The 17,289-nt window shown below is 40.8% G+C and overlaps 1 protein-coding gene across 1 annotated transcript in view; it reads right to left on the bottom strand.

Annotated features, from left to right (window-relative positions):
* The window catches only part of ptprdb (protein tyrosine phosphatase receptor type Db), a 243,414-nt gene that overhangs the window by 154,175 nt on the left and 71,950 nt on the right, over nucleotides 1-17,289 (bottom strand). The window contains exons 6-7 of the mRNA XM_088075462.1: nucleotides 10,892-10,967; nucleotides 9,483-9,527 (exon numbers count right to left, since the gene is read on the bottom strand). The gene's annotated coding sequence lies outside the window, so the exon portion shown is untranslated. The remainder of the gene's footprint in view (nucleotides 1-9,482; nucleotides 9,528-10,891; nucleotides 10,968-17,289) is intronic.

The following is a 17,289-nucleotide window of genomic DNA, read 5'->3' as shown; positions in this document are numbered from 1 at the left end:
TCTCATTTCCTCGTAATGATGGTTTGCGTGTATATACTCACCACAGTCAGCTTTTTATGATATGGGTTACGGTTAGTTAAAAAAGTCTTCCAGCCATTATGGACGCTAATATGACCACAGAGAGCTCCTATGGCATTTAGAGGTGGACGTTTAACAGTTTCTAAATGAAAGCTTTAGGTTTTAATTAGTTTAGTTTAGTTAGTTTTTGCCAAGCAGAGTTTGAATGGTGAGTGATGAGGAAGGAGCAGTGAGGGCAATGTATTTTTTAATCCTCAAAGATTCTGCATACTGTAAAAAAAATGTCCATAAAATTAACAGCAAAGTGCTGTAAAATCTCCTTTAACTTCAATTATTACTGATATTCTGTATTCCTCTTACCAGCTGCTTTTTGAAACTAGTGACATTAAACAACAAAACCTCGATCTGACATTGCAGTTTAAACTTCACCTCATTCACAATACCCAAATGCTAAATATGATCAACTGTGCAAATCAGGCTTCAACCAGACTCTTATCATCCACACAATGCTTTTTTTTGTGCAGTGTAATTAAGTGAAATAATGTTACAGTGTTAAAAGGTTCACTCTACCCTGATCATTTATCTGGGTTTTGAATTTTCCATCTCTGAGATTTCTCTAGCCACGGTGATACATTGTAGATGAATGGGATTTCATAAGTGGTGTTCAAAGCATTCAAAAATTACATTTGAAAAACTCAACAATGAATTATTGTAGAAACAATGTCCTGGCCACTGAGGTTAACACAAAGAGCTCCCTGTGAATAGGTTTCATTTAAAAGACCTCCAACCAAAAAAGTAGTCTCCATAAAAACTATTAGCAGCTAATGTTGATTATCCAGAGTAAGTCAGACATGTTAATGACAAGTTGCTGTTGAATATTTAAAGCAGAAATTCAATAGATAAACACACTTCAAATCCACAAACTGAAAATATGTGTTTATGGCTAGATAACACTAGCGTTTACCTCAAATGTGACAGAGTAGATAATATTGAGCTAGATTCTACATCTCCTTAATTATTTGCCGCCTGCAACCAGCGATCTCCCTCCATTGTTCCCTGTCCTTGACAACATGCTGAGCCTCATTCCATATAATGTTCCCCTTAATTTCCTTGTCTGCCAGAAAGAAAGTCATTCTTGGCTTGTTTTTGTTTTGTTTTGTTTTTTTGAGTGGAGCCAATCTCAGCGGAGCCTCTGGGATGTGACTGTCATGCCTCATACTGTTGGTTATGTTGTCTTCTTTGTTCTCCTTGTGTTTCTTGTTTTGTACTTCCTGTTTTATTTTGAAACTCTCATGAAAGGACACTCTCATTTAAGGTCCTCCACTTCCTGCAACTCCGTTTCCCTCCTGTGTGATCACCTGCCCAGCCTTAACATGTTGCATCTGTGTCCAACTGTCTCCCCTCCCCCTGTAGTATATAGTGTCTGTGCTCGTCTTGATTTTCAGCGTCCTAGCCGTCCATGTGTAAGTTCTGTGAGCCTTTTTGACAGTTAGACCTGTTTTTTATTTTTTGCAACCCTTTGCCAGACGATTTTGTACCTCTGCCTGAGGTAATGATGATGTTCTTGCTAGACCTTCGTTTCTAGGCCTGAAGAACGCCAATGTCAGTGTGTCAGCCCACCACTTAAGTCCAGACTGAAATTGTTGTTGAGATGTTTCAATTAAGTCGGCAACTATTTGATGGATTTAATTTTTTGCACAGAAATGCACGGTCCCCGGAGGATGAATCCAACTGATTCTGTCACTTTTACTCTAGCCCCACCACCAGGCTCAACTGAATAGCTTTAGGCAAACTGTCTCAACAACTACTGGATGGACTGCCATGAAATTTAGTGCACACAAATTGCCAGTACCTCAAAATTGTACTGTACTTGAATAAATGTATTCTGTTACATTTTTTGCGTATTCATAAGTCTGAGCCTGCATGTCCCAGTGTAGCTCAAAAAGTGAAAGTAAAAAGTGGAAATATAAAAACCCCAAAAAGTACTAAAAGGAAGTGTTAACTACTTGTTACATTACACCAATGTCTGAATTACCTTAAATCCTAGGCACACCCTTGCGTACACCTGACCTGTATGGTGCTGCTGAAACTGGATTTGCCTCTTGGCAATGATAAGTGAGGACAAAAATATCAAAATGAAATTAATTAATTATAAATACTGATAAATATGATTAATGTTTTTTTATTAATTGTCCCCTGGCCCTCTGTCATTTTGCAATAGTGGCCCCTGGGCAAAGCGAGTTCAAAGCAAAGATAGTGAACCCCAAATTGCTCCTGATGGCTGTGCTATTGCTGGTGTGTGAGTGCATGTGAATGTTTCTACAATTCTACAATTCTATTTAGCAGACGCTTTTATCCAAAGCGACGTACAACACAAGCAAGAATTTAGACTTAAGGAAAAAAATCCTTAGTAAGTGCAAAAAGTGCTTCAGGTGTGATTGGTCACAGGTATTGCCGTCTAGTGGCAGAAGAAGTGCCGCTGGCGCCCCCCTTTTTTTTTTTTTTTGGAAACCAAAGTAATAACCAGTAGCGATCTCAGCATCTTCAACAATCTCAGTATCACTACTTACGATGACAGTCAATATACAACATCACACAACTTTGTCAGTGCTAGATTACCTGATGAGCAGGCGGCCCATTGTACTGTATGTAACCTTGGGCAGCAGTGTATGGATGTGTGCGTGAATGGGTGCAGCTCTTTGAATGGATGCAAGACTTGAAAGCCGCTATACTAATATATGTCCATAAGTGACATCTAGATGTTTCAGGGGAAAAACATGTCATGTTCTATTGAAGTTCTTCTATCCTAGAAGATAAAAGTGAAGTTCTACACAAACATGGCTTCACATTTATCATGTATGAAAACCGATGCTGACAGCTTTTTGTTAATGTTCATCTGAGTTGTGTAAGTGATGATGTCGAAACCTGTTTTCTCGGCAAAATCTTAAGATTGTCTTTTCTCGTATGTTACAGACTGTGGATGTAAACCAATTTGAAGCCTCATTGTAGTTCCCTCTGGTTTGGCAGAAAACTGTTCATGATTATTAAAAAAAAAAAAAAAGAAAACATATCATGATCCAGACATGAAATCTCAATAGCTTTCAGTTCCGATAAAATAATTGATTGCTAAAGCTTCTTTGCTGTCCTATTGAGCTCTCTCTATTTAATAGTGCTCAGTCATGACGCATGAACCCAAGTCATCATACCATCAACCTCAGTATAAATCCATCTTACTGCACACATCCAGCGTTTGTGTGTGTTTATGAAGTATAACACTGATCTGTCTTTGCCTGTTTTACAGTTATGCTTCCATAATCCCTGTCCTAATCCACTGCCTGTGTGTGTATCTGTGTGTGTGTGTGTGTGTGTGTGTGTGTGTGTCTGTGAGCTGTCTCTTTATGTCTGTGGATGTGAGGCATGGTATTTAAGCTTTCGGCTTTTAGAGGGCCTCCTTTTCCCACGCCTTCCACACTATATGTAATACCATAGATAGCCCTCCAGTCATCCACTTCTCTCCATCGAACCACTCAACACAATGGCCTGGACAGAATCACTCTGCACTCTGCTGTCAATATCTCCATTACCATTTCAGTCAACAGAATAAACACAGAGAAAATTGAATGGTTATGGGTAATATCACTTTTAAATGAGCTGATGAAATGGGTGCAGCGATGACAGGAGAGAGGGCAGAGAGTGGTTGAGATGGAGAAAAGTGATTATGTCAGTGCAACTAAAGGATAAGAGAGCAGAACAGCAAATCAAAGTTACTTTCCACACAATCATCCTTTTCTTTTTCGTTGTCATATCCTTATTACAATGTAGGGATGCTTTTATATTTACTGCCTTAAGGATGGCTGAAGAGGTCTAGGTCTAAAATTAGCAGCTAAAATGGGTTAGGGCCACCATATGGCAAATGTGCATGCATATCCCCTTTAAAATAAATATACTTTGTCTCAATTGTCTCAATTTTCCTCTTTTAACACACTGTTTCCAATGCAGAATGTTTGTCTTATCATTAGTTGCATGATTGTCTAAACTACAAGCTGTGATTCCCAACATAGCAACACATTATTATCCAGTAGGACTGCTGGCAGGACGGGACCATGGACAGTATGGGTTGAATATTTTCATGACATGTCACGTGTGTTAACCACCACGGGACATTAAAAGGCAGTTAGTAGCAGTTAGCAGCTAACACAAAGAAGAAGAATGGCAGGAGTTAATGTCCGCAAATTGGCAAAACAATGAGATCAGGGAGCTACTTACCCTACAAGCAGAGGATGAGCTTCACGCCATATAACAGGGATGATTTTTATTGACATTAGTACTGTTTATCAAGCATTGCCAACAGAAATGCCATATATTACACTACAGGCTGTTGTGTTCCATGTCACACCTGTCGCGCTCTTTTGTTTCTGCGATGCCGGCATGCTGTCTAATGCATGATGGCGCCATTGTTTGGTTCTGTGTAAAAATGCAAAGGCGGTGTAAAGAAAGTACCTGAAAGTGGCCCTATAGCACTACGAGAAAGAGAGAATTTTTAAGAAAGAGAAAGACAGAAAGAAAGAAAGAAAGAAAGAAAGAAAGAAAGAAAGAAAAAGAAAGAAAAAGAAAGAAGATCATGTAGGACTGTTGGGCTCTCTTAAGTGTTTAAGAATGGTGCTCGTGATGAATAGCGAGAGGAGTAAGAGGTTGATGAGTAGGACCCTCAGCAATGATAATCCCATTAGCCCTGTACTGCATGTTAAGCTCTCCACTAATGACTGATGTGTGTGTATGTGGGCATGTGTGTCATATGTGTGAGCGTGGACAGTGTGCGTGTGTCTGTGTGTGCCCTGTTAGGACCATCCTAATTATCAGACGTGACTCACGTGAGGGTAATTACAGCATCTGAGACAGTGGGAACAAGGCTATGAATGACCCAGAAGTCTACAGACTAATGAAGCGATAACACACATACACACACACGGGCACATATACACATACACACACTTTCTCTCTATGACTTGCTCTCACCTTACACAGAGAGACAGGGACAGAGTGGGAGAGAGAAAGAGACAGCTAAAAAGAAAGAAAGGGGAACAATGTTTCCCTCAGACTGCATTAGAGAGAGTAGAGAGATTTGGGAGGAGCTGTCAGGAGACGCTCTGTCAGGCGGCTTCAAGCTCAGCCCTCTTCCTACTATGAACTAATCTGGCTGCTCTCTGTTCTCTGTCATATCTGGCCACGGCTCCACGGCACTGTGGTCCGCTCGCACAGGCGCGGCTTAAGGCTCGGCTACCCGAGACTAAATTCTCTATTGAAGAATCATCTAGGTGTAATCCCTGTGTGAAGCCAGCCCTGTATGGTACAGCGCATTATATCTCACACCATGACTATTATACACAGCAGGCTGCACACTCAGGAGATACGGGAGACCAGCAGGAGGATGGTTTGCAGCAGAGCCTCGGGGTTGCTTTAAATTGTTACGTAAAAAATAAGATCAGTTCACTTGAGGTGGCCCCCCGGGGAACACATCAACGAATTTAGAGTTCTGACGGGATGTTTTTCACCTCAGTGATTAAAATATTTAAATTTTAATACACCCTGTCACATATTTCTTTAATAATCCCCTCTCTGAGATTTTTTCTCACATTTGCATTAGCATTTAACATTTGCATTTTCTATTTGGTTCTTTTCTTCTGGTGCATTCCCAGGGAAAAATATTACAAAAGCATTGCTTACACATACAATGGTGAGACTAACTAGAAGGGCACTGAAAGAGCGTACACCTCCAACAAAGGCCAATGGTCCAGTCTATGATGATATACAAGTCTGCGAGCACATCCAACACTTTATGTCTGAATATATTTACAAAACTATTAGCTTTAAATAGAGTAAAACATAATATAATTCTGTCTTGCTCATCTCAGTTGTGCATTTATGAATTACTTCTAAACAAGATATTTTTCACATACTTTGCAAATATGTGAAAAAATAAAAAAAAATCTATATTCACAAGGAAGAAATTTTGTTGAGTCAAATTTAAGTTTATTGCAGACAATTTGCATTTGGATGTAAGAAAAATATAAAAGGTTGCAAAAAAATGAGCGTTTGTTTCCATAGCCACACCTTGCACCAAGTATTGCTACAATTGTAACAAGGTTGCTTACCATGAGTTATTTTTTTTTACCCAGCTGCAGTTTTAAAGAGTTTGAGTCACAGACTGAATAAATGATCCGTCAATCCAGGCAGAGTTGATCAGATCAGATCTATGGATGGGGGGCAGTGAAAGTAAACTTCTAGACTCAGCGCATTGAACGATAAAGTTTCATTTTCACTGTGTCCGGCATTCTGTTACTCCATATGTGCCAAGTGTACACTCTGCACTCTGAGAGTTCAGTGAAATGAATAACTGAACAGTATATTTAGTGCAATAGCACTCCTAATGACTGGTCCAGCTCAAAAAATGTAAAAATCAATATTTGGTGGCACATGTTTTAATCGTAACGGGCCACCACACTAATGTGTTGGAAACCCTGCCACTGTCTCAGAGTGTTTCACACCAACTTCATGTTGACTGTAATATAAAGTCATTGCACTACAATTAGCTTTAATTTGTCACTGTTGAACTTTACCACCATCCACTGAATATCAAGAACATGGCCAGATGATCTATCTAGTAACATTAATGAAAGTGAAAAATAATTTGTGGATTAGCCCCATCATTCAGATCCACTTCAAAATGTACTGCATTTTTCCTTGGCCCGTACTACAAACTTCCACCAAGTTTCATAAAAACTGGGCCAGTAGTTTTTTTCCATAATCCTCTAAACAAACAGACAAACTGAACTGAGACCATAACCTCCTTAGCAGAGGTAATAACAAAAAAAATCTATAAACATGCCAATAAAACCAAAAGGAATAATGATTTGACTGATTTTAACATCAAACACTAATGTAAAACAGTATCACTCAATTAATGTTTTGATAGAAAGAAACGTTTTGACAATTTTTAAAAGACCAATGACCTCCCAAACCAAAAGATGCCACAGAAAATGTAACGTATTTGACATATACCAACAAAAGCGGTTAACTTGTGACCTATAAGATGTTGTAAACTCTAATAGGTCCTGTCTGTAAAGAGTTTTCTGTGTCATTTACCGATGGTTAGAGGTGTCTCTTCACGAGGGAGACAACTAGAGGTGCATGGATCTAAGATGTTGGATAGGTATTGATGCCAACACTGACCTTTTTCAATGGATAAGGCATTGGCCATGATGTGATGATCCACGCTTAATTCAATGTCCTTTTAAGTGCCGTGACAAAATTCTCTGTTTTCATAATCAGTTACATTCCCCCTATCACAGAGGGGCCGAGTTGGCCAGGCTGAGTTCATGTTGTCTTACATAATACATATTCAAGGGAGTTCCACACAGTGACATTTACAGACTTTAAGTTTGAGGAAGAGGAGAGAAGTGGAATTGGATCAGTACTTTGTAAGCACATATCCTGGGCTGAGGTATCCCCTCAGACAACTACACAAACAAGCCAAAAGAGATCCCAACCTTGAATACATATAGTACAGCTTGTGGCCCCTTAAAGGGACATTTCACACCCCAAGCAAAACTATCAAAAGTACATATTTTCCTCTTACTTGCAGTGCTATTTATCAGTCTACATTGTAGACTGTTTTGGTGTGAGTTGCAGGATGTCGGAGATATCAACCATAGAGATGTCTGCCTCATCTTCAATATATTGGAACTAGATGGCACTCAGCTTGTGGTGCTCAAAGCGCCCCGAAAGAATAGATTTGAAAAACTCGACAGCAATGTCTCTTTCCAGAAATCATGACCTGAATGCTCAAGATAATCCACCAACCTTGTTGTAAGTTTCATGCAGGAAATATATTATTTCTACCTAGTTACATACACCAACCGTTCCACCTAGCACCACTGAGCTAACAAAAGTTATGGCTCAGCTGAGGGGGACGCCATCATCATGTTTAGTAGAAAGAAAATAGTTCCTTTCTACCAAACTATACCTGCCATCTGTATCACCACGCAGACTGAAGCATGAATCTACTAGTGGACAAGAGGCTTATGTTCATGACAGAGCATACACAAGTTACATCTGCACAGTAATATGAATAGTGGGTATCGTTCATTAGAAAGGCATTATTTTCTTTTTCTTTCCCATATCACTGTGTAAAAGTGATATGGACAAACAGCTCATGCTTGTGACAACACAAAATGTTTAAGATGTCCTCCTTGACTGAGCTATAACATTAGCTAGCTCAGTGATGCTTGGTGATAAGGTTGGTAGGCGTACTTTGGTAGAAAGAAAATAGTACCTACATGAAACCGCTCACAACAAGGTCTGTGGATTATCTTAAATAACCTGATCATGATTTCTGGAAAGATACATTGCTTGTGAGTGCCATTTAGTTCCTTTATATTGCAGAGAAGGCAGACATCTCTACAGCTGATATCTCCAAAACTCTGCAACTCACACTAAAACAATCTAGACTGATAAATAGCACTACAGGTAAGAGGAAAATATGTGCTTTTAATTATGGGGTGCACTGTCCCTTTAAAATTGAGCTTATACAGGCCTGAGGGTGTACGTCTGTCTGGTATTTGACAAAAGAAAAGCAAAAATAGTTAATACTCTCTGGCGCCCCTCAGGTTTGTAGTACAACCTCTTGTTGGGGTCTTGACCTTCAGTCTGACAAGCACCCCCTGCTTTCTTGAAGCTGTACGGTGCTTAAAACCACATTTTCCAGTCCCTGTGCTCACAAAGGCAGAGGGCATTTCTCTTGCTTGTACCAGTTTGTACAACAGCTCCATTGACGCCGCAATTTAAGTGATAAGTGATACGAAGCGCTCAACTCGTGGTGTTGGTCTGTGAGGCAGAGCAGGTTACCCTCAGCCCACGCCTGTGCCATCACAGGATCCCTGTCTCTGTGGCTCCTACGCAGACTCAACGAGTGCTTGTGTGTGTGGACATGATTGACTGTGTGTTTGAGTGAGTTATCTTGATCAAATTCCCAATTACAGAGACAAGTGTCTCTTCAACGCTTTGTAGAAACACACAAACAAACACATAAGCGGGCACACGGAAAAAACAAGAAATGTGCACATACACACACACACACACACACAGGCCGGAGGCACTTAATTTCCTATTCCACCCCCTCTCCTCGTCCTCAGCACCCTCATATTCCACTCTGGCCTCCCCAGCACTCAACCCACAGTCACTATAGCAACCTCACACAGCGCTACTGACAGCCAGAGGGCTAATCATGTCGTTACAACATCTGTCAGAAAACAGAGACACACACACCCGTAAACATTTTGCTTATACTACCCCCAGCAGCACTTGGACCCAGATGCATCCTTGCAAACAGGGAAAAAGCATCTTTACACACACTCTCAGGCACATTCATCAAGACACAAATGCACAAATAAGGTCAAGTTTCCTACCTTTGCTCATGGTTCATCCTGGAACATGAAGTTTGAAAGTGGGAGCTGAAATAGGACAGATTTTTCATGTGAATTTGTCTGATGTATGAACCATAGGAAAAAAAACAACATATTGATTGCTTTTTCCACTGTTTTTCTTGGGCATGAAGAATCATTTGCTTGACATCCTGTCTTGGATGAGACAGAGAGATAAATGAAGAAAAGCCTACACTGGGATTTGCTGGTAAAAATGGGCCAATCAAGCCAGCTACAGAAACATGCCTGCTGGGTATGTTGCTCTGCTGCCACCTGTAGACCAGACCGAGTACTCCACGCACGCAAAGTCTTAGGACAGTGACCTCAGAACATCCAAATCTAACTTTTTTTCCAGCTGGAAAACAAGAGCTAGGAGGGGGGAAGTTTTGAAAACTAAGTTGCTGCTGAACTACATAGATGTAGACCTGCCGTATTCCACATGCCGTCTGATTCAAAAATCAATCCCCTCGGTAACATCTCACTTCCTTCAGTGTACAGCACATGCGACTCCCAGTGAAGCGCTCGGCTCGCCTCGGTATACTCTCTGCATCATCTAACAATACTTTCAAAAGAGTTTGATGAAATCTATTTTGGTTTTTTGAAGTTTGCAGAGGCTTGCAACCGAAATGACTCACACACACACAAACTCAAAACTCCAGCCAGCCTTCAGAAAAGGAAAGTGCCACTCAATGCAACACACTAACAAACACACACACACACACACACACACACACACACACACACACTAACAAACACACACACACACACACACACACACACACACACACACACACACACACACACACCCACCCACACACACACACACACACAGCCTACGTGCAGCCCCTGCATCTTTTAACAAACCAAAGAGGGGTTGAGCGAATGCTTTATATTTAGAATGGTGACGCTATGCGAACTTGAGCGCTAACATGAGAGGAAAGCTCAGCGATGCGTTGGAGAGCTGCATATTCAATAATGTATCAGAGGCAGCGTTTTTAAAAAAAACAGCTGGGGATCGCCTGCTCTGTCTTGTCCTGTCTGCCGGTCTGTCTCTTTGCATGTCCTCCCCTTTGCAGTCCGTCCACTGCGACGGCAGCAGATTTGCCACTCCTGTGGGGAGCTGATGTTTGGTTAAACTTTCATCCTGTCGACACTGTCTTCGCTCGCTCTTTCTGTCCCTCAGGATGAGTCTTTCTCTCTGTGTTTTCTTCATTCTCACAAGAAACATTCCACCCCCTCTTTTTTTGTACTCCCTTTCTGTGTCTTTCTCAGTGGACATGGCACAGCCTTTTTGCAACCTAAATCATACACCATTCTGGCCCAGTCTGCTTTTAAGAGCGAGGGAAGATTACGTGTGTGCATGTTTGAAGGTCATCATGATATTCAGCACTTACCTGTTTCAGTACACAGGCCCGCTGTGCTGCTTCATCCTTGAGGAATGAAAGAGTAAGAAATCTCCCCAGAATTCTCCTGCATGAGAGAAGAAGAGATAAAGAAAGGGAGCAAAGAAGGTCAGGGAAGGGAGAGGAAAAGTGGGAAAGGGATTAGGAACAGAGCCTTAGCCTTTCAATGCTCTTAAAGCCAACTCTGGGTAGCTAAGTTTTCCATGTTTGTGTCTGCTTGCCTTTGCATTGGCATGCTTATGTGCAAAAATTGAAAGGATCTGAATACTCTGACATAAACACAATTCATGTTCAATAATTGGCCCAAAAAGCACATACAGATATGTAGAGCTGCAGCTCAACGCTTATATTTTAAAGGGAAAGTTCAGTTGTTTTTTTTTTAATGGGATTGTATGAGGTATTTATCCATAGTCAGTCAGCATGTCCCCAGTTTAGAGAAGCAGGAAGGAGTCTGACACAGAAGCTAAGTAATGTACTGCTGTGGATGGCGGCCAGCGACAAAATGTATTTTAGCTAATTTAAAAGAAGTACCACCTGTGTATGCTATACTGAGAGTATTTTCACTGCTTTATTTTTATGTCAGACAGGGATGCCATAAGCAGTTTCAGTTTCTCATCTACGCTCTGATCAAAGCCACCAGACTCAACTGACAAAAACAGTCATTTTAGCTCACAGAACACTAAAGCTGCTGGTCTACCACTGCCTTGATCAGTTAGTTTGTTTGCATAATTGTGTGACTTGAATTCGAACTAACCCTTTAAAAGACTTAAGTCACACAATAACACAAAAAAGCCACTGCATTTTCATCACTGTAAGATATTGGAGATATACAATTCACAGAACTTTGAGAATTTTACATGGATTTCTTATTTATGCCAGGTTTATACAACTCTAAATGGTTTGGTCCTTCCTCAGTTACATGCCTTTGTGTACACTCGCTCAGTAAGTTCTATTAGATCCTCAAGATTATCCTTTATACGAGACTGTGTTTTGCTCTGGTTTAAGTGTAGTTTTATATTGCATTGTCTGTCTCATGTGTTCTTTTCTGCATTTGCATTATTATGTGTTATCTGCTATTGTGTATATTGTTTGTCTTGTGTGGGTTTTTTTTCTTTTCTTTTTTTATGTACAACTTTATATCATTACGTTATTGTACTGTGTGTCTTTGTTCTGACCTGCTGAGGGACAGCAGGTACAATTGAGCTGTAAGTGATAATCTAGTATGGTGCATCAAATGGTAACATTTATGTTTAAAAGTGTACACAATTCCTTTTACATCAATGAATAACAACATACTAACTGATTGAGGCAGCAGTGGACCAGCAGGCCTTGTGTTCAGCAATGATTAATCACTGTTTTTCTTAATGGAGCCTGGCTATGAAGAGAACAATGTAACAGCTTCATTTTTCAGTTGGAAATTACTGTCTCACATTAAGGTAAAGCAGAAATATATTCTCAATATAGCGTACACTTAAACTGATAGTTTTTTTTAGTTTGGACTTTTTTTAGGTGGCTAAAATATGTTTTGTTGCTGGTCCCCATCCACATCAGTACATTGCTTAGCTTCTATGTCAGACTCCAGCCTGCTTCTCCAAATCAGGGGCGTGCCGACTGATGTCTACTGTATGTAATATACTGTCTATGGATAATTACCCAACATAGCCCCACTTCAAAAAGTCTAAACTACTTCTTTAAGGCTTTTAAGGGCTTCCATGCTGGCTACTGTGGGGATGAGGGGCCAAAAAGTCGCAGTGGGAGAAGCATACAGCACTTAAGTATGATAAGTACACACTGACAGATCAAAGAAGGCTGCATTAGGACACGTGTGAATACTAACACACAGGCTTGTGAAAGCAATGCGAGAACACTAACACACACACACACACACACACACACACACACACACACACACACACACACACACACATCCAGATGCTACTCTTCCATGTTTTGTGTGTGACTGCAACGACCCCACGCCAGAATTCTTCTGCCATCTATGGCGGTGCAGCAAAGCGCAACGAGTCAGAGCAAAATAGAAATCACTCTGCTGGTAGAGTGAAATCAGGCTGGGTCTCAGAGGATGACGGGCAGTCGCACGGATATTTTTGTTATGAAATACTCCGTCCTCTGTTGAGCTTTGAGGCCTTGGACAAAAAAAACCCTTTTTTGCAGGAGTGCTGTAGAGCAGCCACTGCAGTGTGGAAATGTGCAATCTGAGCACTTCTAACATACTTTACTTGTTGTTGTTAGATATGATTTTTAATATATCGTACTTTGCAGCAGGCTGTGACAAGTTGCAGTCTTATTTTACAGTAAAAATAACAAGAATGGGATCACAGCATGTGTGCGGTACACAGTATTAAGAGTGATTCTGTCTCTGGCAACTGGAGCAAGGTGCCATAACAAAGAGGCACCACTAGTCTGTGCTGTTACACCACTCCTGTGTTTGTGCTGCTGACCGACTTACTAAAATAAGGGCAGAGACAATGATGGCAGAATACATTAACTGCAGGATCTGATGATGCAAAGATCATGAGTATTTAATTACAAATGAAAACTAGGACATGTGTCATTACTGTTGCATTCCTAGACCTCTTAACACCCGTTGTTTTTAGGTCAAAATGGCTCATACCTGACATGATATCACACAGTGTAATAAGAAATCGTTTGAAAAATCTGTGTCCAGGATGGATTTTGCATATATGCACAACGTGGCAATTGTATGTGCACCATGTGTGGAAACCAGTTCACACTTTATTTCCAGGCAATGTCACAATCCTCCCCGGATTCCTCCCCTCTTGCGCCATGTTTCCTCTGTAACGATCTGACAACGGCTGGTGAAATCAGTTGGGTGGGGGATTATTATAAGCATCGGTTACCCTCTATTGCGGGCGCCAGTTTTCCTCTCCATCATGTTGTTTTCCTGTTGGGTTTCAGTGCTCCCTGGTTGGAAACCACCTTGTTAGTGAGAATGTGCTTCACCTGTGCTGGCCCAGCAGAAGTAATTAAAGGCTGCTTGTGCGGCAGAGGAAGAGTTTGGAAACTAGATCATTTGGAGAGCTCATGTTGGCGCAAGCAATTTCAGTTTACAGGTCTTGCACAATAAGGCGGGAGAAGTTATGTTTATCCTATTTTTGGTGGACACGGCATTACTGTAGTCTTCCCCCTGATTTTTTTGTGTTGGTAAAGTGGCACCCATGGTGAAAGTCTGTCTGCAAACCCTTTTAGTTGCTTTGAATATGTGTGAGGACTCCCATGGGAGCCCTTCAGAGCAGCCTTTGAATCCTTTTCATGTTGATGGCTGGAGTGACTTTTTCAGCGCGAGTCCAAATGTTGATAGTAATTTGACGGGAAATTCGACTCTGGTTGCTCCTGCTGGACATCACCTTAAAGGTTTCTGCCAGTGGTGGAAACGATTCAGGGTAAAGCGGCATATTATTTAGGTCACTAAAGTGCTTTCACATAGCCCCTTTCACTCTGTGAACCAAACTATTTCTGCACTCATCTGCACAGCAATGGCCCAGATAATTTTTTGATGTCTGACCCCAACCAGGGCAGATCGGTGGAACTCGGTTTACTTTGGTTTGGCTTCACTCAGCATGTGTGAAACACTCTTCTTAGGTTTCTGTCAGCTGGACTCAACATCAAGGCAAGTGGGTAAGCAGGGCAGCAGACTGGGCATCAGAGGGCCATCTCTTCAGCTCTACTTTAAATGTAGTGTCACAGCAGGACCGTGCATAACACTGACATGATTACCTACAAACTCCATCTCTAGACACAACCCTCCTCAGACATCACAGTCTCTTTTTACAGTGGCAGTTATGCGTTTTAAGATCATATGCTCATCAGGGGTGTAATTTTTCTCGAGAAGATGCATTTAAAATTTAACTCTGTAAACATGTTTACTCTTTCGAGGTGTGATCAAAGTTCGAATGTTACGGAGGTTGTTGCAGGTCAAGTCGGCAATAGGAAACCTCAGCGCGACATGACACAGCTTTTGCGTAAACAACTTTAACTTGTTTACATATCTGCATGTGTATGTCTGACGTTTAAGAGTTTACACAGAGGGATAGGCCTCTAATCTGCCCCCACGAGGATGATGAAGCATTTCGAGAGGATACATGATGCACAAATTGCTGCATAATTCAACCAAGCTTTCAAAAGTGACCTGCTGCTCTTCCAGTGGTGAGGATTGCAACTCACTGAAACTTCTCCCGGTTAGAATTGCTTCAGTTTTCATTGTTCAGGAGGTTTCAACCTTGAGCCGAATTATCTGCAGAGGTCTTCTCCTCTCAAAAACAAGTGGACCTGGTGATTTAAACCAGTAAAAGCACTGAATGAAGTAGTTTAACCTTAAAAATCAGTGTTTCTCCTATTCTGTTTGGCATGTTGGAGAAAGGCCACTAGCCCAGCACCTGGGCATGTGTGCTCACCTTTTTTTCTTGGATAATAAAGAGCCAAATTATTCACAGAGGTCTCTTCCTCTCCAAAACAAACAGACCCAGTGGTTTAAACTGGTAAAAACAATGATAAAAGCTGTTTTATGTAAAAAAAAAAAATAAAAAATCTGTGTTTTTTCGACATTCTGCTCTTTTTAAAACCCCTCGCTTCAAACTATGATGGCCAAAAACACAAGTGGCCCTATCTCGAGCAAGTGATTAATGTGTCCATGCAACATGGTAATAAAAGCAGCTTATTCTAAGGTAATTAAATCATGATTCTTATTTTTCTGTGATTATACTCTACAGAAAATGTACATATTATATTGCATTACATATCTGCCAATATATCTGCCTAAATCCTACACACTGGACCTGTAGAATGAGTATTATTGAACAACAGTTACGGTCTCTAGGCGCTCATCCAACAACCTGGACATGAGATGGCAAGATAACACGGAGACGGAGGAGAGACACATACAGTATAGAAAATCAAGTTACCCTTTAATCCTCAACTACATAAAAAATTAGCTCCTCTTAAAACCTAAAGTAGGATAAGTACAGCTTCATCTGGCGTTGTGAGTCGAGTCAGATTACAATGCTTCAGTGTGCCTTCATGTCTTGATTTAACATACCAAATGTGGGGGAATTGCTCTGGAGTTAAACATAAGAGTTGGTCTTAAATCTTTATGCCGTTATTGGCATTTTCGAGCTGACATTTATCCATAACACACATCAGAATGAGAACAATGAGAGAACTATTCACTGCTAGAAAAAACATGACTTCTTGTTGAATTTATTGTAGGTGAAATTAGGGTAAGGATAGGGTTAAAAGGTCTGAGTTGGAAGTTCCTTTTGGCACATATGGCTTTTAAACTGTGAATGAAATGATATAGCACATTTTACAATATAATAGTCAAAGCAGCACGATATATTTTTTTTTTTATCAACAGTGGAAAAAATGACTTTTTTAATGTGCTAGGCATCACTTGTAGTAGCAAACCCACAGAGAATTATCACCAACCTGCAGTTCCCGTCAGCTCTACGGAGCATTTTATTGTCTATCCGCTCATTGCTATGCTTTCAAAGCCTGCAATTTTACTGTTATGGTTCAGTCTCACCTAAAAACACACATCCTTTGACTTCATCAACCTTGTGTCCCGCAGCAGCACGCAGCTGTTTTCAGATTTTTCAGATAGACCCACTGTATCCTGCACGAAATGGCAGAGAGGTAAAGTTGGCAAGTAGCTGCTGAACATGGTGGTGCATTAGCGTAGAGACCAAAACAGCTTAATGGAGAGTAAAAATTGGTCTTTTGTTGGCTGGAGACAGAACTCCAAATGAATGTTAATGCTGCTCTCTGTTCACTGGATGTGTTAGCAGACAACTGTTTGCTAATATGTTCAAGATGTGGCCAAAAACTAAAATAACACAGGTTGTCCAGTGATTTGACATTGCAAATTGGATGACTTGGAAAGACAGATTGAAAAGAGAATGGTCCAAATTGATGCAGCAGTGGAAGGGACATCTTGACTTTCAGTTTCTAAGTAAAGGTCAATCTCAGTCCAACACTCCAAATAAAGCAACTAGATGTTTTTGTTAGCCGACAGACTGGCTGATGGACACATCTGTCCTTTAAACTCTAAACCCCCAGTTTGTCACCCAGGCATGAACACTTAAAAACTTTGCCTCCTTTGCACAGGAATGGTATTACCTAGAAACTAAATGGTAAATGGACTGTACATGTGTAGTTCTTTTCTAGTCTTTTTTGAACACTCAAAGTGCTTTCATACTATGTGTCACATTCACCTTTTCACATACATAAGAAAGCAGTAATGAGGATTCACAGGCTGGTGGCCGAGGCTACCGTACAAGGTGCCACCTGTTGCTCAGTAATCATCCATACGCACTCACACTCAGATGATGCAGCATCAGGAGCAATCTGGGGCT

The sequence above is a fragment of the Plectropomus leopardus genome, chromosome 3 (genome assembly GCF_026936395.1).
Source record: "Plectropomus leopardus strain MGB_pleo_1.0 chromosome 3, ASM2693639v1, whole genome shotgun sequence".
NCBI lineage: Eukaryota > Metazoa > Chordata > Actinopteri > Perciformes > Serranidae > Plectropomus > Plectropomus leopardus.
This window is presented reverse-complemented; position numbering and strand designations above follow the sequence as displayed.